At 38.8% G+C, this 23503-nt stretch overlaps 1 protein-coding gene across 1 annotated transcript in view; it reads left to right on the top strand.

Annotated features, from left to right (window-relative positions):
* Nucleotides 1-23503, top strand: part of RAB2A (RAB2A, member RAS oncogene family) — a 90285-nt gene that overhangs the window by 1176 nt on the left and 65606 nt on the right. The window lies entirely within an intron of this gene.

The raw sequence follows: 23503 nt of genomic DNA, 5'->3' as shown, positions 1-23503 counted from the left end.
CTTGAAGTAACATCTGAGTGTATTTTACCGATAAGTAAACAAAGTTGTAAAATATACTTAATACCTGTGATTTTGGCATTATTTTGAATCTAATAATAAAACTAAGGATTGTTCAGGTGTTACAACTATTTATATACCAGAGTCTGATTTCAGTGAGGACTCTTGCACAACTTTGGGCCCTTTGCACAACTTTGGAAACATAAGCAGCAGCTTGTGGTTGCACTAGTGATGTAGCAAATTCAGTAAGTAACACAAGAAGCATGTTGATTGCAGCCTAAAAAACTTGCTGTCCCAAACCTGTCTTTTTAGCAAGGTTTTTTTTTTTTTTTTATGTGTGTCTGTACAGAGTCTGAATGGTTTTCTGTGTAATGTCTTGGGTAGAGGAATGTTTTGCAAATGTTTAGTAGCAAATTTTTATACTTTTTACAAAAAGCTGCAGCATGTTTTGAAGCAGAAAGAATTGGGTCGAAAGCCTATTGGAAAATTTTTATTTAGGCTGTAAACCTGAGCTGGAGAGGAAATTTATGTTAATTATGATATGAATGTGTTTGAGAAGTAAAAAGAGGAGTGAATATAGACATATAGAAGTGGTGAAGGTGCAAATTATCCTTTGCAGGTTGCCTTCTTTCAGCTTACTAATTGAGCATTTACTGTGGGTAGAGTAGTGGAGCTACAAATAGTAAAAAGCTGGTGCTTGGTCCTTTTGGAACTTGCCCTCATTCAAAAACAACCCCCAGGCAGTTTAAAGGGAACACTCTCCCCACTCTAGCCAACCTAGTTTTACTGTCAGATTAGTCTTCCTGAAACCTGGCTGTTAGGAGACTGTTCCTCTGCTCATATTCTTTAGTTTGACCTTCCAGGAACTCCAGTATTTTAGCCTCCCTGCTCCCGCCGAGCAGGGAGCCCAGTGTGGGCCTAGATCCCAGGATGTTGGGATCATGACCTGAGCTGATGGCAGACGTTTAACGACAGAGCCACCCAGGCGCCCTGGATTCTTCCACTTTTTTAACTGACTTTGGCCAAAATCATTTACCATGTCTCCTTAATTCAAAATATATGCACAATTGTAAGTTACACTTAATGTGGCCCTCCCCACAGAAAGATATTAAATCAGTAGTGTGATATCCATCCTGATGTCTTCAAAATTCATAGTATGAAAAATATGTATCTTAGAATGAAGGAAATTGCTACTTTTCCTGTTTCTCACTTTCCCTAGTTTATAATAAGTTTTCATTTTTAACTTTTACTTTTCTCTTAATAATGAGATAAAATGGAGACAAATGTGAAAGTACCATGCACACCTTGGTTTTTGGAGTTTCCACTTCATAGAATAGATTTTTAAAAACTTTTCCCATCATCATGACGATACCGTTGAAATGCTTGTTTTCTTAACTCTGGAGCCAAATGCAGTTAAAATGTAGCTTTAATATTTTTCATTGGTAGTGTCTTGTTCCTGAAAAATCATTTAGGTAAATGTGTTATTTAAATCTAGATATAGATGGAAATTGGTTTTTAACTAGCCTGGCCTAATAGCATAACCAGATAATTATCAAATAGGGAAAGAGAAAAATTATAATAAACCTAATATTGTTGCTCCTAAAATTCTAGCAACTGCCTACCATTTTAACCTGATCACTAACCGTCCTTGCCCTTTTTGCCACTCAGGTAGGCAAACAGATGCTCAAACCCAGTTGTATTCTATCTGAAGTGACCCTCTTGCCTTGCCCCCCACCCAAAAAAGATGAAAAGAAAGGTTAGGTCAAAACTTTTTCACCTGACCAACTCTTGCTTATCCATTCTTTTAAGATTGTTAACAAACCCCACTACTCCCTATTGCATCGTTCTCATCCCCTCCACTCTTCCTTCATTCTTTGTTCCCCCTTCTCCCCACTCGTACATGCTTTTTTTCTTTTTCTTTTTCTTAAAATCTTTTGAGGACAAGTGCTATATAAGAAAATAAATAATAATAAAATAATAAAAAATAATAGCTAAGTAGCTGGGCCCTTGGAAGACTTGCTGCAAGACTTTATTTGGAAGGTGATAGTTGAGCTGAAATTAGAAGGATGCATAGGGATTTGCCAGGTGGGCATGGGGGAAATGTCTGGTAGGTAGTTGGAAGTACATGTTTGCTGCTTGATCAATCTCACATATACTTCTTACTGATGATTTTAGAAAATTAAAAATAGAGCCATAGTGTGAGAGCCATTTTATTGAAGACTGTGAAAGAGAGGGAAAGAGTGAGAAGTGAAGAGCTGACTGCAAGATCAGGTTGGCAAGAATTTGAGGCGCTGGAGTGTGTATGTGTGTGAAGATAGGGGAGACTTGAAGTTGAAAGGTCAAAAACATGTGACATAGAGGCAAAATCCTAGAGGACTTGGGGAACGATGGCATTAGATTTTGTAGAGCTTTAGAGCTGTGACAGAAGGAAGACCTATCCTGTGGGAGACTCAAACTTGATTTTCTTTAGATTCTTATGAGTCACCGAGAGTGGTTTTTCTTTTTTTAAAATAAAGATTCAGTGGTCCAAACCCCAGAGATTTTGATTCACTAGGTCTGAGGTGGAGCTCCTTGTCACAAAACCTGAGGCCAGAAACACCAACCATTTTATTTCATTATATGAACAAGTTTGTTAGATTATCTTCAGAAAACAAACAGGGGAAAAACAAACTAAAAAATTTGAAGGTAGAAGAATGCCACTTATTTTGTGTTGAAATATAGCATGCATATAAAAAGCATATGTATGTATAGTGTATGTACAGTTTAATAGTTTTAAAGAAAAGTAATGAATTACTATACAGCCATGCTATAGAAACACGGATCCTCATCACCTACGTCTTCCTTTCCCAGGCTTCCACCAGCTTGAATTCTGTATTAATCATTCCATTGCTTTTCTTCATAGTTGTGGAACTTTTTCATCTTTGTATTGTTTTATTTTGTCTGTTTTTATATGTGTTAGTTTTATTCAGTGAGAGAGCTAAAACATGTCTGAAACATACCTTTTAACATCATCTAGAATTTAGACAGTTTATTCTTTTTCTTTTTTTTTTTTTAAGATTTTATTTATTTATTTGACAGACAGAGATCACAAGTAGACAGAGAGGCAGGCAGAGAGAGAGGGGGAAGCAGGCTCCCCGTTGAGCAGAGAGCCCGATGCGGGACTCGATCCCAGGACCCTGAGATCATGACCTGAGCCGAAGGCAGCGGCTTAACCCACTGAGCCACCCAGGCGCCCCTCTTTTTCTATTTTTAAAGATTGTATTTATTTACTTATTTATTTATTAGAGAGAGAGAGAGAGAGAATGAATATCTTATGCTTAGTCCCAGGACCCTGAGATCATGACCTGAGTCAAGACGCTTAACCAGCTGTGTCACCCAAGTGCCCTTAGACAGTTATTCTGGTCTACTTAAATTGTTGCTTTCAAGATTTTTGAGTATCCCTTTCCTTTTTTCTTTCTCTCCTAACCAGTTTGTTTGCTGCTTGCTTCCCCTAACATTTATATTGCTACTGGGACTTGCGTTGAATCCTAGAGGTCATGGTGCTGTTGTTCTCGTCCTTTTTCCTTTCATCTCCTGGTGATCCTGCCTCCTCCTTATCTCAAATAATGCCCCTCTCTTCTTCCTCAGTGCTCTTGTCCCTTTTGTTCTCATTCTGTTCTTGCTCCACCATGAAATGAATTTTCTCTTCTCTCTGATCCTTCTCCCCCACTCTATCTCGACAGCTCACTGCCTTTTGCAGTAGCCAGTAATTTTGCCGGTTTTTTGAGCAGATTCTAATTTTGCCAGCTCAGCTGTTTTTCCCTTTCATTTTGGCCCAGCTGTGCTTGCTCCATTTTGTTATTCTTTGCTTATCCTGAACTGCGAGGCTGTGTCCTTTGCTACAGAAGATACAGCTGAATACTGACCTACCTTGTCCTCTTTTCTAACTTTGCTTTCTATGTGAAAATTTCCCATTTGGTTCATCAACCTCATTTCTTTGCAAGTTTTAGGATACATTCTAGCTGCTGTTCTTCACTTGAAAATAAAAGACACCTGGCAAAAAGATACTAGATTCCCTGTGCTATCATTCACTTGTAGTCACCTCCCTTTTAATTCCTACCGAACTTCTCAATGCAAGCAACTTGGGTCATATCCTGGAGATGCTGTTTAAGAAGACCTGCAGTGAGTCCTGGACATGTGTATTTTTTAAAAGCACTATTATTTACTTACTTACTTACTTACTTATTTATTTATTTTTGAAGATTTTCTTTATTAGAGAGAGCACAAGCAGGAGGAGAGGCAGAGGGAGAGGGAGAAGCAGGCTTCCCACTGAGCAGGGAACCCGATGTCCGGCTCTGTCCTAGGACCCTGGGATCATGACCTAAGGCAGATGCTTAACCGACTGAGCCACCCAGCGCCCTTAAAATTACTATTTTTTAGTGGTAGTACTGTGGCATTCCTCTGCAGGTCTGTCATGGGCCTTTTGTGTATATTTTTCTAGAATTTATCTTTTTTTTTTTTCCTGTTGTCAGATTTTCTGCTTTCTGAAATTTTAAGTTAATCCCTAAAGTATATCCAGGCTGAATTTATGTGGAACTCTTCATCACATGAATTTTTGGTACCGTCTGTGTAGTAGATTCTTAGGAACCATTCTTCACACTTCTTATAGTTTGTATACAATATCGAAAGGTTTTATTTTTTATTGCTTCAAAAGATATGTGAGGTTACCATTTTATAGCTAAAGAAACAGCGTCATTTGGGGCAATACTTTTCTCTTCTCTTGTAAGTTTTTACTCTTCACAGCTATGATGTAGCTCTCTAAATTTCTCCTAGTTTGCTCTTCAGAATGTACCTATTTTCAGGTGTAGCCGACAGTTAGTGTGTGTCTGGTCAAATCTGAGGGAGAAAGGAAGGACATGAGTATTGATGGGTGCATGCCACAGTGAAGCTCTTGGAGCAGGAGAGAGCCTGGCGCAGAGTTTGTGCTTCAGAACATGGGAATGTGTGCTAGGTAGCCTCCACTGGGTGGGCTACATGCATTGGCCAGTTAGGTTCTTTTTGTTTCAAAAAGGATTTAAGGACATTTATATAAAGTTTTGTGATCGTTTTATTAATTCAGATGAGAGAAAGAAGGTACATTAGTTTTGTGTTGCTGTCATAACCACTGTACTCTAAAGCAGCTAAGAGAACACAAATTTAATATCTTACAGTGTGAAAGAAAGTCCTATATAAGTTGATAGTACATAACAGCATATGTCGGAAGTCTGCCATGTTTCTTAGCGGGCTAACATCCAGGTTTCAGTGGGACCAGGTTCCCTTTTTGAGGGATTCAGGTTGCTTTTTCAGGTTGTTGGTAGAATATACTTTCTTGCAACTGTGCGGCTAAGCTCTTCATTTTCTTGCTGTCATCTGAGGGCTGCTCTCAGCTTCTAGAGCCCACCACGTACCCAATTCCTTGGTTTCTGGTCTCCTTCCTCCATTTTCAAGGACAGCAGCAGCAGCCAGGCAAGTCCTCTTCCTGGGTCATCCCATCTCTCTGGCCAAAGTTGGGAAACATTCTCTGTGTGTAAAGACTTGTGTGATTAAATTGGACTTATCTGGATAATCTAGGATAATCTCATCTCAAAGTCTGTAATTTTAATCACATCTGCAAAGTGCCTTTTGCCTTGTAGAGTAACATAGTCACAGGTTCTAGGGAATAGGGTATAATTTCTTGAGTGGCATCCTTCTGCCTACCACTGAGGGTAAAGGAGAAACAGTAAGTTGAAGTCAGAAGCAGCATTAATACTTGATTTTTTGTGTACACCTTTTTGAAGTGGGCATTGTATTAAGCTATGCAAAGAGAGAACCCTGTTCATTTACTTTAATTATAGTATGCATTATTTTTTTAAAAGCATGTGTGCGTATACTTAATTATTCCTGATCATGGGTCTTGAAAGGCATTTTTTCCTCTGATTTCCTCTTTAAAAGACTACAGTGTGGTGTAGTGAAGAATGTAAATATACAGCTAGTATATTTATATATTAATAGGGCCTTTTCTACTGGTACAGGTCATCGAATCTGAACAGTAATAACCATGATGAAGGCTCCATTTTACAGGTGAGGAAAGAGAAGTTGTCACATCCCAGAGCTAGTAACTGACTAAACTGGAATTTGGAATTTGAACCCAGGTCTTTCTGACTCCAAAGTCCATACTCTCCTGTATCATAGGTATTTCTGGATTCCCACAAATTCCATTCAGACCTCTTTCGTTGGCTTACCAACAACTGCTTGGTTTGTTGAGTTGTCCCTCAGTCCCCTTTACTAAAAGATACCACATCCACTTATACAAAATGGGGATAAAGGATAAAATAACAGTGAAGTCCTCTATAAAACAAGAATAAAGTCCTTTCTCTACTCCTTACCAGCTATATGAGCTTAGGCAGCATCTTTTATCTGCCTTGGTGTCCTCATCTATAAAATGGAATGAATAAATGAGATAAGATAAGTAATAGTGACTTGAATGAGAAATGGTTACTATTTCATCTTAACTTTAGGTGCTCCTTCTTGAAATGTTACCATAATTTCCTGATGTCCATTGAAAGAGTAACACAAACTTGACCAGTGCTGTGTAGGTTTGAGTAATGCTGTTCATAGCAAAAATAGTCTTTTGTCCCCTGTGAATCCTAACATGTTGATCTTCCTCCCACCATCCCTGGTTAGCTTGCTAGTTGGTGGCCAGCTGATACTTTGAGACATCTACTATCCTTGATCTAATTGTTTCTTTCTAACTGTATTGTGTTTTCTTGCACTTACTATATTTTTCCTGTATTTGTTTGCATGTAGCAGAAACTTTTTATGGAAGGCTCCTTATCTTATCAACATTGTTCTAACAGGATCCAAAGATGTTCAAGATTCATTCTATTCCAGGTGTATTTATATATATTTAGCACCTTTGCTTAATCTAGTCTACATGATCATTCAAGTCCACTCATGATTCAGAAAGACTGTCCGTAGGGTTTTGTTCTAGAAGGACCTGTTTGATAATAAAGAACAGAAACCTACTCCTACTAATCTACTAGCTCAGGAAAAGAAGTTTTGATAATGATTTAAAGAGTGCCCATAGGAAACTAAGAAAAATTGTAAACAAGTGTTAGGGAACTGGTTACTCTGAAATGTTTTCCTCTCATGGCTTCTTTTTCAGCCCTTGAGATAATTAGGGGTATGTGTTTTTTGGTTTTTGTTTTTGTTTTTGTTTACAAAGATTTTATTTATTTTAGAGAGAGAGCGTGTGCGTGCGTGCGTGCATTTGCACGCAGGAGAGCACAAGCAGGGGAGAGGGGGAGAGGATGAAGGAGAAGCTGACTCCCCACTGAGCAGGAAGCTGGATCGTGTGGCGCTCTATTCCAGGGGCCTGGGATCATGACCTGAGCTGAAGGCAGATGCTTAACTGACAGAGCCACCCAGGTGCTTCATGTGTTTTTTTGTTTTGTTTTGTTTTTTAAGATTTTATTTTAAATAATCTTTATACCCAGTGTGGAGCTCAAACTCACAACCTTGAGATCAGAAGTTGTATGCTCTACCAACTGGGCCTGCCAGGCACCCCTTGTGTATTTTGTTTTAAACATGGTTTTTTTTTTTTCCTTTTGAACAATGTTTTTATTATTGATTTCTGACTTTATTCACATAGGTAAGAGCATGTAGACTATGTTGATTATTTAGTTTTTTAAGCTAATTTTGTAGCCAGTTACTTGGTCAGCGAGTGTACATATTCTGTGTGTGCTTGAAAAGTGTACTGTTGGTTCAGGGTTGGTTCAGGTTTCCATACGTGTTCATGAGATGAGACTTACTAGCTGTATATTCTTGATAGTCCCTTGAGTTTTGGGGTAAGATGTTAGTATCTATTATGACATGGTTTTGTTTTGTTTTTAGTTTTGTCAGAGTGGTTTTTTTTCCCTCCAGTAAATTTGAGGGCTGATTTGTAAGGTATTTATGGGGCTCAGGTCTTCACAGCTTACTGAAGAGTTACTCTTTGTCATTAAGTTACTCTCTACTTTTTACATACTGTGGAGTTGTTTGTTTGTGTTTTACATATTGTTTTTTTTTTTGGTAGTGCAGTTTTGGGTACTGAAGTGTTTGGTATTAATTTTGAATCTTATTTTTTGGTTTATATTTGCCTAGTATAGACTTTTTCATCATTCTTTTTTCTTTGGAAAAGAAAGAAGGGTTTATTTTGTTGTGCTTTGTTTAGGAAACAAATATTACAGATACAGTTGAAGCCCTTTGTATACTCTTCACTGTTCTTTGTTGCTAGAGGTAACCACTCTCCTGAATTTGGTGTTTATTATTTCTATGAAAGTTTCCAAATGATTACTACATATGTTTGTGTGTATTTGTAAACAGTGTATAATCGTTTATGTATTTTTTCAACTTTATATTAATGAAATTTTACTGTACATGCTCTCAAACTTTTTTGTTCAATATTATTTTGGGAGATTTATTGGTATTAATATATTTTGTTCTATTTTATTTGTATTAATTTCTAGGTTAGTTTAATTTTAACTACATTCTGTTGGTTTAATTTAATTATATCCTATTGTTTGACTATACCACAATTTTCCCACTCTTTTCCCCTAAGGAAATTTTAGGCTGGGTTGTCTGTCATGTTATAAAAGACAGTATTGGGCACCTGGGTGGCTCAGCAGCTATCTTCGGCTCAGGTCATGATCCCAGGGTCCTGGGATGGAGCCCTGCATCTGCTTCCTGCTCAGTGGGGAGCCTGCTTCTCCCTCTGGGGTTCACCCCACTTGTATTCTCTCTCTGTAAAATAAATAAAATTAAAAAAAAAAAAAGAAAAAATAGTATACTATGTGGATTTTTTGGTGTGTGCCTCCTTGACCATATATGCTGAGTTCTGGAGCCGCACCTTGAAGTGGAATTGTGGGTGCGAGGTGTGCACATCTTTTGCTTTATCTGTGAATCTGTGAATCAAAATCATTCTTTAATCAGTTAAATCTCACTCTTGTTCTTTCAGCCCTACTGTCATCTTTTTTTTTTAAAGCTTGTGTTTTTTATAAAGCCCATTGCTGTATTATTAAAAGATTCAGTCTGAAAGGCTTTTACTAGGAGAATTTAATCATTGATGTATGTATGTATTTATGTAATTTTAAGTGGAGCCCATCGCAGGCCTTGAACTCAGGACCCTAAGATCAAGAGCTGAGCCGAGATCAGGAGTTGGACACTGAACCTCCTGAGCCACCCAGGCACCCCAATCTTTGATGAATTTGAATTAATTTATACTATCAGGTCCCACCCTTGTTCAGTCACATGGGCAGGGATCGAGACATAGATCATAAGCATGCCCATTTGCCATGATTGTTTGGATAAGGCAGGCACTGTGTCCTGTTATGTCCTAACTATGTCCTATATGGGAAGCAATATGGTGGTCAGATTTCCCAAGCATGTATAATGTCACCTATTATATTCCTATATATGTAATGTCACTTATATATTCCTTTTAGGACAATGTAGGAAGAGTCTAATGGAAAGAGGATACCTGTCATTAATTCCTATTTGTGCAAATGAACAATTAACTAAAATTCCTGAGTTTACTGTTTGTGAAATGAATAAAGTACCTGCCAGGTGCACCTGTAGGCTTGTTCACCGATGCTGTGGGGTTTTGTTTTTTTGTTTTTGTTTTTTCCCCCAAACTTTATAGCTGTCTTTGAAATTCAAGTGTCAGTAATTTGTTTCCCTTCATTTATTTACAGTTGATATGTCAGTGTAAGTGGTCAGTGTAAGTGGTGTATTCACACTTGTTCTGTGGCCCCCAGTGTTGTTAATGTCGATGAATGATTCCTTTAGCATTTGTCCCCCTTAGCAATAATTACTGTGCATCTAGGAGGGAAATAGAGTTGATCCTTGAATAGTGTGGAGACTAGGGGTACCAACCCCCACACAGTCAAATCCACATATGACTTTGACTCCTCAAAAATGTAACTACTAATTTGTACTGTTGGTCAGAAGCCTTACCAATAATATAAACAGCCAATTCACAAATATTTTTTATGTTGTATTTATGATATACTGTTGTTGTTTTTTTTTTTTAAGATTTTATTTATTTATTTATTTGTCAGAGAGAGAGAGAGAGCGAGCGAGCACACAAGCAGGCAGAGTGGCAGGCAGAGGTAGAGAGAGAAGCAGGCTCCCTGCCGAGCAAGGAGCCGGATGCAGGACTTGATCCCAGGACCCTGGGATCATGACCTGGGCTCAAGGCAGCGGCTTAACCAACTGAGCCACCCAGGTGTCCCTATATACTGTATTCTTAAGATAAAGTAAGCTAAAAATAAAATGTTATTAAGAAAACCATAGGAAAGAGAAAATACATTTACAGTACTCTCTTTATTGAAAAAAATCCACATACAAGTGGACTTACGCAGTTCAAACCCATTTTGTTCAAAGGTAGACTGTAATATGTTATTCTAAGTCCTCTCTGGTCATTTTAGCCTAGACAGCACTCTTGAAAATTTTCCAAGAACCTAGTATTTGTAATTACAATATCTTGATTAGTTCAGGGGCTCCTCTGCTTGTTACCTTGGTGAAGTTCAAACGTCTTCAGCTTCGGTTTTCTCATCTAGAAAAAGACAGCAGGAATGCCTGGCTTGTATCTACCCTACAGAATTTTTGTTATTTGAAGTAAAAAAAAGTGTGCAGGTGCCTTGTAAGCTGCAAAGTGCTTTATTAATATCTTAGAGATAATTTTTCTAATTGGTTGAGCATCCTAAAATTAAGTTAGTGGGGGAGGTCTTGTCTATAGAAAAAGCGATTTATTGGGCTGACTTCAAACTGTAATTACTTGAGTTGAAGGAAATAAAATCACATGTTAATATGCAAAATGGCGATTCTTTGATCCTGAAATTTTCTTTGGACTCCCTAAAGGAAAGTCATTTCCTATCTCAGATATCCTCACAGGCCTCTTGAGATTAAGAATAATATCAAGTAGGAGGTGCTCTTTTTCAGTAGTCTTCAGGAAAGGGATGTTAAGATCAATAGTTGTTTCCTCGATTTCTTCCATACCCACTCTTGGTACCTTGAGATACCTTAGATGAGTTTTCTTGATTTTGAACTCCTTTGGAAAGAGGCAGGTTTTTTAGGTTTACAGAAGTCTTCAGTGTAATGAATCGATTGATCAAAGGTTATCTTTTTATCTCCTTGGACAAAGTATTATTAGTTCAGTTTAGTCTTAACCATTTCAAAGGTCAAAGTAAAAGTACACGTTTCCAAAATTACTTATGCTCAAAGCTTTACTTAACTGGATATAAAAATTAATAAATACGGAAATGAGTTATTAAATATAAATTAAAGCAATAATCGTATACTTGGTGAATTGATTCACCTGTCTTTAAAGTAAAAGTATGTGTTACACTTTTTCAATAATATAACCTTTGGTATAAGGTGAAGAAATTCTACTGGTTTCACTGCTAGGTGGATTTTTAAGTGGCTGAATAACTGGATCCATGAAGGGCTGCCCTTGTAAGCAAGCTGGAAGGAGCATGCTGCTGCATTCAGTCCTGGTTTTTTTACATTTTATATTTGTAACAGCTTGGATAAAATCCAGTTTGGTTGAAAGAGCTAATGTGTGGATTAGACTCCAAAATGACCTTGACAGGCAGAACGATTGACTAAATTTAGCAAAATGGAAATTAATGAAATTAAAGCCTATATTTACTGTAAAAACAACCATACAGGGGCACCTGAGTGTCTCAGTCAGTTGAGCATGTGACTCTTGATTTTTGGCCCAGGACAAGATCTCATGGTCATGGGATTGGGGCCTGCATTGTGCTAAGCATGAATTCTGCTTGGGATGCTCTCTCTCTCCTGAAATAAATATATAAAATCTTTTAAAAAAAAATAAAAACAACCATACAAATACAAGATGGAGGTCAGCTGGTAAATAACACACGTCTAAACACTTAAACTTTTACATGACTTGGTTCAGTGTGAGTCACAGGAATGATAAAGCCAATGAAGGAATAAATGTGATGCTGGATTAGTAAAAGTATAATGTATAGACAAGGCAGATGATAATTCTACTCTACAACTCAATTATGGAAATTTGTTTTAGAGGGATACCTACACATTGGAGTCTGCTCAGAAGACCAGTCAAGATAGTATGAAAGCTATATCAACCATGATATTGTAGGAACAACTAACGGAAACATTTTTTTAAGATTTTTATTTATTTGAGAGAGCGGGGGTTGGGGAGGAGAAAGTGCACAGGAGCAGGAGGGAGGGACAGAGGGAGAGGGAGAAGTGGACTTTCCACTGAGCAGGGAGCCCCGTGCAAAACTCTGTCCCAGGACCCTGAGATCATGACCTGAGCCAAAGGCAGATACTTAACCAACTGGGTCACCCAGGCTGGGGAAACATTTTTGTTTGTAACTGCCTCCCCCACCACACACAAATAATGGAAACATTTTAATCTAAAAAAAGAGAAGATCTAATGGAGCATATTATAATGACTTTTAATACTTGGATATTTAAATAAAAGAGACATAAGCCTACCCTTTGTGGCTTTTCATGGGCAGAACCAGGACCGTGAGTAAAGGAGATAGATTTGGACTCCCTATGAAATGGAAAGAGGTGGGAAAGCACCTGGCTGGATCAGCTGGAAGAGCATGCAACTCTTGGTCTCAGAGTTGTGCGTTCAAGGCCCACACTGGGTATAGAGATTACTTAAAAATGAAAACAGAATTTTTTTTTAAAAAAGATGGAGGGGCGCCTGGGTGGCTCAGTGGGTTAAGCCTCTGCCTTGGCTCGGGTCATGATCTCAGGGTCCTGGGATCGAGCCCACATCCCTACATCGGGCTCTCTGCTCAGCAGGGAGGCTGCTTCCTCCTCTCTCTGCCTGCCTCTCTGCCTACTTGTGATCTCTCTCTGTCAAATAAATAAATTTTAAAAATCTTAAAAAAAAAAAAAAAGATGGAAAGAGCTTGTTAAGTGGTGAGTTGGTTTGTTACTGGAGTTGTTCAAATAGAGGTTTGATTGACACATATTAGGGCTTGGAGGATGGAATTTATGTTAAGATTAGAGGATTAGATTCATTTTCATTTTTTTGGTTTTGTTTTTTGGGTTTTTTAGAGAGAGTGTGGTTGCACACACATGTGTTAGGGGATGAGGAGGAAAGGGAGAGAGAAAATCCCAAGTAGGCTCCGTGCCCAGTGTGGGACATGGTGCAGGGCTCAATCCCACAACCCTAAGATCACTACCTGAGCTGAAATCAAGAGTTGGACACTCAGCCGAGCCATCCAGGTGCCTCTCATTTGTTTTTATTTTTTTAAATTAATTAATTTATTTATTTGACAGAGATCACAAGTAGGCAGAGAGGCAGGCAGAGAGGCAGGCAGAGAGAGAGGAAGGGAAGCAGGCTCCCTGCTGAGCAGAGAGCCAGATGCAGGGGCGATCCTAGGACCCTGGGATCATGACTTGAGCCGAAGGCAGAGGCTTTAACCCACTGAGCCACCCAGGCGCCCCTGTTTTTATTTATTTTTTATTAAAGATTTATTTATTTGAGGAATAGAGTGAGAGCACAAGCAGGAGGGGCAGAAGAAGGGGGAAAGAGAATCCCAAGCACACCCCATGCTGAGCACAGAGCCCCACTCAGGGCTCAATTCCATGACTCTGAGATCATGACCCAAGCCAAAACCCAAGAGTCAAACAGTGAACCAACTGTGCCACCCAGGCCTCCCCAACCTCGTTTTTGTTTTTAAGGACATTTAAGATACTATGTGGGCAGTTAGAAAAATGTGCTAGAGTTAGAAAAATGAATAGAACTATCTTATCCTACTGGGAAGACGAATTTGCCACAGTAATTACAGGATAATGTAATGTACTAGGCACAAAGTACTGAAGGAACATGGAGAGGATTCATTCTAACTGCAGTGAATGGCTCATAACATACTCAGATTTTCAGCAAACATTTATTGAGCACCAGTGTGTGCTGAGTGCTGTGCTTTGGCTTTCATATATGTTCTCAAAGTAATCTTAGGTACCTACTGGCTCCATTTTACAATTATACATCAGGTATGATACCATCAGACATGGTCTCATTTGTTTGAATAATTCCCTCACCTAACAACCCTCTAGAATCAGTTTGTACTTTTGCCCCTACTTTTTTTTTTTTTTTTAAAGATTTTATTTATTTAGGGGCATCTGGGTGGCTCAGTGGGTTAAGCCTCTGCCTTCGGCTCAGGTCATGATCCCAGGGTCCTGGGATCGAGCCCCACATCGGGCTCTCTGCTCCGCAGGGACCCTTCTTCCCCCTCTCTCTCTGCCTGCCTCTCTTCCTACTTGTGATCTCTCTCTCTCTCTCTCTCTCTCTGTGTCAAATAAATAAATAAATAAATAAATAAAATCTTTAAAAAAAAAAAAAGATTTTATTTATTTATTTGACAGACAGAGATCACAAGTAGGCAGAGAGAGAGGAGGAAGCAGGCTCCCCCCTGAGCAGAGAGCCCGATGCGGGGCTCGATCCCAGGACTCCGGGATCATGACCTGAGCCGAAGGCAGAGGCTTTAACCCACTGAGCCGCCCAGGCGCCCCTGCCCCTACTTTTTATATTTGTTATGTGGAGAACAGAGAATTGAACTGAGCTCCTCGCAGTCAGGTTGTACAGAGTGTAGCAGGATAGGGTTTTTGTCAGGATTCTGTGGCGACTTAAGACTAAAGGAGATCTGGGGACTGTACTGTGAAGAGCACTGTGTGGCACTGAGTTGGTTTGCTTATCCTCTGGATAGCTTCATAGAAGCCTTGTTCCCCATCTCTCAGTGGTATAAATTTCTACCCTTCACTCAGATTTCTGGCAGGAATTAGTGATCCCTTTCCACCTTTTAATCTTGTTTTCTTTTTTGGCCTTTTTCCCCCCATTCTTTCTGGCTTCAGGTTTCCTTTCTTGGAGAATTTACCTTAGAAATGGAAAAACCATGTTGGATTTGAGCATGGATATGTGAATTTTCGGCCTTAGCTATGAGTAAATCTTGTTAAAAAGTACTACTGATTAGTATTCTTGAGCGGCTTTTAGGGGTTTTAAAAAAAAAGGAAATCAAAATCTTCTCATAGCACATTATTTTACTCACAGGCTCTCATAATTTTCTCCGCGGACCAACATTTAATATAACTATTTTTGGTCACACAAGAAGTTTTGCTAATTATTTAAAAGCCACTTCAGTATGGAGGTTGTTAGACAAGGCCCATTAAAATATTGCTTATGTAGTGTTTGATGCAAAAATAGATCCTTTGAAAAACTTCTATGTATTTTTTAATGGTGTAAGTAATAAATGTTCATGATAAAAGATGAAAATATTCAGTCACTTTAAATATGGTGAACAGTGGTTTTCTGTATCCTTCCATAAATTTTCTATCCATCTGTAAGCTTGTGTGTATGGGTGTGTCCCAGTTTTACCAGTAGGATTATACATTTAGTACTGTTCTACACCTTTATTTTTTTTTCTCCTGAGGGTACATCTTAGGTGTCTTAACATATCACATATATAAATCTATCATTCTTTCTAAACACCTGCATAGCTCAACCATAATTTATTCAGTTCCTGATTCTGTTATTCCTGGCCTGTGGTAGGTAGCAAACAGCAGAAACCTACTGTGGTTAATTTAAGCAGATTTCATTAGAAAGATTGAATGTTCATAGATTGATAGGAAAGCAGTATAATCCAGCCTGAAAATGGCAAAACCAAGGAAGGCAAGGCACAAATTCCTGCTGTCAGTGTATCCTGCTGAAGAAGATACTGGGGACATATCAGTGGTCTCTCATCTCCACTTTAGCCACCATGGATTCTCTATGGTCCCTGATATTGGAGCATTCCTTCAAGATTCCAGATTCTGGACAAGAGCATCTGATTGGCTGAGTCTAGGTTACATGTTTATACCCTAGCTGCCGGGGAGTTCAAAGAAAAGTGCTCTGATGCTAGGTTGCCAGAAATAACAAATGTTCATCTAGACCTGTTGATGAGTATTATTATACACAGTATAACACAATTCTTGTGGGGCTTGTGTAAGAAGTAAAATCTGTGGCCGACTAGGATTTGTATTTGTATTTTGATAGATACTGCCGAATCACCTTTTATTAAAAATAGTGGACTTAGAAAGAATATCTGATTTTGAGTGTGGTATATATTTTGTGTACTTAATTCAACAGGCTCATCTCAACATTGTCTGTGTTGGCTGATGCCTAGTCTGTGTTTAGGAATTTAGCAGTTTGATTTAGTTGCTATTATCATGTGCTTTCTTGGGCTCTTGCCGGTTTCATGTAGCAACTGTATGAAATAGTTCTTTTTGCTTATAGTCTTTAACTTTGATATCATTTATATCATGACATACTACTTAGAGATCATGTACAGTAAATTTATTTTATAAGTATCATGTTCATTTACATCACAAAGGACCTTCTTCCTTCCATAACATCATGGAAAAGTATCCTCTACAAGCTACTTCGTTGAAATGTGATTTTGAGATGCTGCAGTTCTTATTTGGAATCTTTGCTTATGAAAGGATTAGGAAAATGGTCAGATTAAAGTGTAATATACCTGATCTGTTAACTGAAACTTGTTGGGATAAAGTTAGTGTCAAGGAAATTATGTTTATTTTTTTAAACCTTTTTCCCTTATTACATTTCTGCCCTGTCAGTCATTTAGTTACAGAGTATCCCCTTCTTTCTTTTAGTATTACTACTCGTAATACCTGGAAAGTGAGATAACATTATTTTTAGTTAGGAAAGATATTGGTTACAGTCTGTCGAAAAGAATAAATTGAGGAGGTTGGGTGGTAGAGTGGAAAAATATGATTTATGGGGCACCTGGGTGGCTCAGTCAGTTGGACACCAGACTTTTGATTTTGGCTCAGGGTGTCATCTGAGGGTTGTGAAATTGAGCCTCATATTGGTCTCCGTGCTTAGCACAGCTCTTCCCCTCTGCCCCTCCCCCACTCACATTTTTTCTCTTTATCTCTCTCTCAAATAAATATATATTATTTATTTATCATTCCTGCTTTACTAACCTCACAGGCTTAGTATCATGGTTGGATAAGATTGTGTGCAAGGAAGGAGCATAGTTAGACCTGCAGACTGTCAAAAGCCACGCAGATATTTTAAATAAGACAAAAGTATATTTGCATAACTTGATTACAGGAGTCCTTAGATGCAATAAGAAAGAAAGGAAGACTATCTGTATTGAAGTGAGTCCTTTGGGTATTTGGCAGGTGGCATGTAGCCCAGCTGTTCCAAGCCAGGTAATTGCCAAAGGTGCTAAGTGGAAACCAGGATAACTATGTTTTGGACTTTACTGTGGGGAACCTATCTTCAGTATTTTCAGTTATTTATGTTATACCAACTGTGCAGGGGCTTCACATTAGTTATAACTGAAAAAGTAAACCGAAGAGGATTGACCGCTGAAACCAGCATTTTTGTTGGCTATATATAGGGCACTGGTTATTGAACTTCAGCACCCATCAGCAACACCTGGACAGCTTGGTAAAACACAGATTGCAGGACTTCATCCCAGTTTCTGATTCAATAAGTCTGGGGTGGGGCTGATCATTTGCATTCTAATAAGTTTCCAGGTAATGTGTAAGCTTCTGGTGTGAGAACCATATTTTGAGAATCTATGCTTTAGGGAAACCATATAATTTATCATATTAGCTGATCCATAATTTATTAGGGAAACATCAGTTACTGAGCCTTCCCTGGCAAACCAGGGTATAGGGTTTATCCCAGTTTCACCTAGTGGAAGAATCTTTTTACAGAGAGGTTTCTGTAATAGAATTATCACCTGCTGGTTGACTCATGATACCTAAGTTGTATTTATTTATTTATGTAGGTATGTACATTAGATTCCCAAAAGATGATTCAGTCAGATTTTCCCCTTGATCTCTGTTCTTTTAAATGTTAATTAAAAGAGAATATAAGTATTCTGGATTCTTCAGCTGACTTATTTTGCCATGAATGATAGCAAAAGTATTGTAGACGAGTTCTTTCAGTGGATGTGTGGTTGGATTAGACACTAGACAGTAATTTCCAAGTTTGTTTTTGTCAGTCATGGTAAGAGATATTTGATTGCCCAGAGTTCAGATATGTGTGTAAGTGCATATATCTCTTTAAAATAGAAGTTTCCAAATAGTACTTATGCTTGTATAGTATATACAGTCTCATATTTGCCGTTTTCTAGGTCTTTTTTTATAGTGGTTGTGATCCACTAAATTGATTTCATGACCTAACTGGTAACAGTCTACTGGTTAAAAAACACAGCACAGAGGACCACAGTGCAAATTGTGCCACTCTTAAAATTCTCAGAGGTAGTTGTACTTCAGCGTTCTTCATTCTGATGCTTCTCAAACACTCCAGCCATTTACCAACACTAAAACAGGTAGGGGGGGAAGTCCCATGAGTTGGGAAGAAGAAAGGAAAGGTATGTTATTTTTAGCACATGGTGCTATCTTACTTGCTGTTAGATTTAGTATTTGATCATTTATTCCCTATGGAAAGTAGCAAATGCTCCATTTTATTTTACAATTTTTAAAAATTTAAATTGTATCTGGCTTTGTAGTTTTTGAAAATATTGCACTAAAAAGCAAAAACAAACAAAAAAACACCTAGGCCTTCTCTGAGAAAATCTAAACTTGGCTCATATTCAGAAGCCCTCCACTTTACCAACTTAAATTTGGTTTGTCTTAATGAAGGATCTGTTAACCATACTGGTTGGATCAGTCAGAGTTGAGCTAGGAGACTGAAACCATACAGGAATTTGCATAGGGAAAGTCTAATGTAAAGAATCATTAACTATATCATGGGATTAGAGTAACAGGGAATTGGCTCAGAGGTAAGGAGAACTCTAAAGAGTACAATAACAGCAGATAGAAGACCCAGGCAGAGCATGGAAGGAAGAAGCCAATCTGGCATCCAGACCTTCTTGGAGGGGCACGGCTGAGGCCCACTGAGGAGCTGTGATGGATTGGAAAGCTGCCGTCTGTGTGCTGTGGGAAGCCTTCCATGGGGAGGAGCTGTGTTGGGACCTTCATGGGAAGCAGCCTGAAGGAGTGCTGGGGGAAGTTGGCTGCGGAGAGGTGCGGAGTGCTGCCTTCTGCTGATGGCACTTGCTGTCACGCCAGCTGGCATGGGAGAAATGTTCTAGTGTCTCCAGCAGGGCAGTGAAGGTTTGGAGCTAGGAGGCGCTTGATTGATAACTCATGTACACACTAAAAAGCTGAACTTTTCAGAGGAAAATTACACTTAAGTTAGGGGCTGATGATAGAGATGGAATTCTGATTCAGCACAGTCAGGTTTTCATTCTCTAAACATCTGAAAAATTCACTGTTGAGTAAAAAATTTTGACTTATTATTTTTTGAGAAATTGATTTTTTTTAAACGTAGATTAGAGTTTGTCGCATCATAGAAATGACTAGTCTCACTTTGTGACGTTTTCATTGAGCATGTGGTGCATTAATCTAGTATTCACTGAGCATCTGTCTTCTAAACTGGGCCACAGTGCAAGGTGGTTTTCAAAATACAAAAAGGTGAATGTTACTGCCCCTGAAGGAGGAAGGTGGATGTGTAAACTGATAATAAAAGTATAACGTGATAAGTGGTTAATAAAGTATGTATAGAATACTGTGGCCTTAGCATGGGATAAAGTGTCAGCATGCCTTTCAGCACTGGGGAAGGAAAAAGAAGCACAGACATGTGATCTGCGTGCTATCTCCTATATTCCTCAAAATAGCCTTATGAATAAAGTGGGTGGTATGATTACCATTATACAAAGAAGCAAACAAGGTCTGGAGACCTGAAACAGCTTTTCCTTCCAGTGTCACACACAGGATCCTAATCTACTCCAGAAGATTTGTTATCTCTTAAGTTAGTGGTGTACTTTGAAATGCAGAAGGCTTCACAGTATAAGTTTTTAAATGTAAAGCACAGGATTACTACTGTGAAGGAGTTAAAAAGTGAAGTAAATATGCCCCTGCCTTTAAGGGGTGTATAGTCTAGCAGTGCTGATTGAATGTGATAAAGGCTCTGATGGAGGTACTGGAGAAAGCTTGGAATTTCATGAGAAGTTGCAGAATGCAGAATGCCTGTCCTCTTCCATGGAAACCTTAGGTAGGGTAAGATGACATTTGAAGGAAAAAAATTTAAGCATTGAAAGAAAAGAGAGAAAAAAAAAAAAGATGGCATTTGAGCTGGTCCTTGAAAAATGGGTAGAGTTTAGACAAGTAGAAATGGTAAATAAACAAAATGTAAAAATAGGAGGGAAAAAGTTGTCATTTATCATGTATCTTTCAAGTGCCACACCTTGTAGTTCCTCAGTATAAACCATCCAATTTATGGTATAGTCCCCTATCAGACAATTACTAGATATAAGACTGGAAAGATAAATTCATTAAACATATTGGACTTGGGTTGTGATACACTGTGGTTGAATTTGAACTTTAATCTGTAGGCAGTAGAAAAGGTAGACTTTTTTAAAAGAAAAGAGTACCAGACTGGAGTTATGATTACATTAGAAACAAAATATACATGTGTATATATTCAGATTATAATACAGTGGCAGAGACATTCTGGACGTTACATGCAATCCTTTCTTTCTGTCTTTTCTCATCCATCCCTGGTGCAGCCATATGTAGGACAGATTCAGAAGCTGGAGCATATATAGTTAGGTGGTTATTACAGAAGTCCAGGTAGGAGGTAATAAGGGTCTTATGTAGGGCAGTGGTAGTGAAAATGAAGAGGTGGTTACTGGTGAGAATTGGAATTAACAGGGATTAGGGAAGGACATTGTAGGGAGTGAAAAAATTAAAGATGAAGGTAATTTTTCCATTTCAGAAGAGTACTTCAGATACAGGCTATTTTTCATTTATTTTCAAATGTAAAGTAGTAAGTACACATAATAATGTTAAAGCACTGTGAAAGGGCAGAAGATTGGCTATGGGCAACAGGACATGGTGGTGAAAGATGACAACGTAGAAAAAAGAAACAGGTCAGTGGTTAAAATTTTGGTAAGGTCCACTCCGCACAGCAGTGGGCTGTGCGTAGTGGTGTCCTTTGGAAGAGTGTAGTGTGGAAAGAGAAGGAAACAGTTACTTTGCAGTGGAGAAACCTATCAAACTACCTCAAGCAAGTGACCAAGGTTAATGTCAACAATAATCAGTCATGTGGATGGTATGTACTCTTGTAATGATACTGGGTACCTTTGTAGAGGCGAGATAATGTATCTCTGTGGTCTTCCTCGCAAACATCAGTCAGTCATGGGGGGAAAGTGTGACAGATCACAATTTGAGGGGACACTCTGCAATGCCTTCGCCATACTCCTCAAAGCTGTTACGGCCTTCAAAAACAGGGAGAATCTGAGAAACTATCATAGCCCAGAAGAGCCTAAGGAGACAACATCACTAGATATTGTATGAGTCTTCTATGGGATCCTGGGACAGAAAAAGGACAGTAGGTGAAAAACAAGGGAAAAAACTCAAAACTTGGGGAGAGGTAAAAGCAAAGAGTTTTCATAGAGTGCAGGGTAAAGATTGGCTATGAAGATAAGGCTTCTTCACTCACTATTATGTGTCCATCATAGGTCCTCACCAAATAGTGGCTGCATAAATAGTAGGGTTGGAGCTCTTCCTAAGCCTGGTTTTTAAAATGAATTGTGCTCCTCAGTGAAGTCTGACTTCATCTTCTGGTCTTGAGCTCTGCCACACCCAGGGCAAGTGAGGTCATCATAGGTCATCAGTGTTCTTCCTCCCCAGCATTTACGGCAGAGGATATTGTTTTTTCCCCTGAAACCCGGCAGTTATATTGTTTATTTTATACACACAGCAAGAAAGTCTTCATAATTTAAAATCAGAAGAATACCTAACTCACTTTGTGAAGGTAGGTATGTATTATGGAAGCTTCCTAGGGGTTATGGCACTTGAGTTAAGTTGCAAAGATAAGTAGCTGTTAGCAAAGTGGACCAAAGTCACCAAGTATTGGGGAAAGAACATTTAAAGTATGCTAGATAAATGTGTGCAAACAGCCAGGTGTGTAAGAAATACTGGCATTATCTGCTTTAGTCATTTTCATTTTTGGTCTCATCCCAGAAGTGTTTAAAGTATTTAGGGTACTTTAATATTGTAAAACCAAAGATACAGAAATGGGAGTAGATGATTTGCTTCAAGGAAAGGATGGCTGTATCCCAACAACTTCCTGTTTCCTTTCACTTTATCAATTCTTTTCTTTCTTTAAAGCTTTATTTATTTATTTATTTGAGAGAGAGAATGCACACGCAAGCATGAGCATGAGCACAGGCGAGCATGTGTGTGCATGCTAGTGGAGGGAGGGGCCAAGGGGAAGGAGAGATGCAGACTCCCTGCTGAACACGGAGCCCCATGCAGGGCTTGATCCTGCCACCCTTAGATCACGATGTGAGCTGAAATCAAGAGTCTGACACTCAGCCAACTGAGCCATCCAGGTGTCCCTCACTTTATTGATTCTTTAGCAACTCTTTCAGCCTTGTGAGCATAATTGTTTCCATACCTTCAATTTTCAGGGAAAAGATACCTTGTGTTTTGAAAGCTACATCTTCTTGGAAACTTTCTTTAATTTCTTTGTTTTTATTACTAATTTATTTATACTGGTGTCTGGACTATAGGAAGTACTCCATAAAATTTTTTTTAATTTTTTTTTTTTTTTAAGATTTCACCTATTCATTTGACAGAGATCACAAGTAGGCAGAGAGGCAGGCAGAGAGAGGGGGGGAAGCAGGCTCCCCACCGAGCAGAGAGCCCGATGTGGGGCTCGATTCCAGGACCCTGAGATCATCACCTGAGCTGAAGGCAGACGCTTAACCCACTGAGCCACCCAGGCACCCCTCCATAAATATTTTTTTGAATGACTGTCTCTTAACCTTTCCTCCTAGCCTTCACTGACAGATTTCTCAAATAAATGTTCTATATCCCCTGTTTTCTCTTCCTTTACTGCTCTTAATATTTCTGGTGTTTGAGGCACTTTACAGATTATAGTAGGAATTATTACAGATGATATCAACAAGCCTGGAAGACTAACAACAGAAAAGTCCCAGGAGGAGGAATGAAAGATGACTCTTGATACATATATTGGTTTCCTAGGGCTGCTGTAACAGATTATCACAAACTTGTTTTAGGGCTTAAAACAACAGAAATCTCTTCTCTTGTAGCTCTGGAGGCCAGAAGTCCAGAATCTGGGTATCTGCAGGGCTGCTGTCCCTTTGAAACCTCCAGAGAAAATCCTTCCTTGCCTCTTGTAGCTTTTGGTGGCGGCCTAACTGTCTCTGCCTCTGTCTTTGCATAGCCTGTCACCTCTATCTGTCTTTGTCTCCCCCTGCCTTTCTCTTTTGAGTACATTTGTCATGGGATTTAGGTCCCAGACAAAATCCAGACTAAAATTATCTCAGAATATATATATTTTAATTATATCTGCAAAGATCCTTTTCCTAAATAAGGTCCCTGATTCTGGGGGTTAGTACTTGGACATACCTTT

The sequence above is a fragment of the Martes martes genome (assembly GCF_963455335.1).
Source record: "Martes martes genome assembly, chromosome: 4".
Classification (NCBI taxonomy): Eukaryota; Metazoa; Chordata; class Mammalia; order Carnivora; family Mustelidae; genus Martes; species Martes martes.
This window is presented reverse-complemented; position numbering and strand designations above follow the sequence as displayed.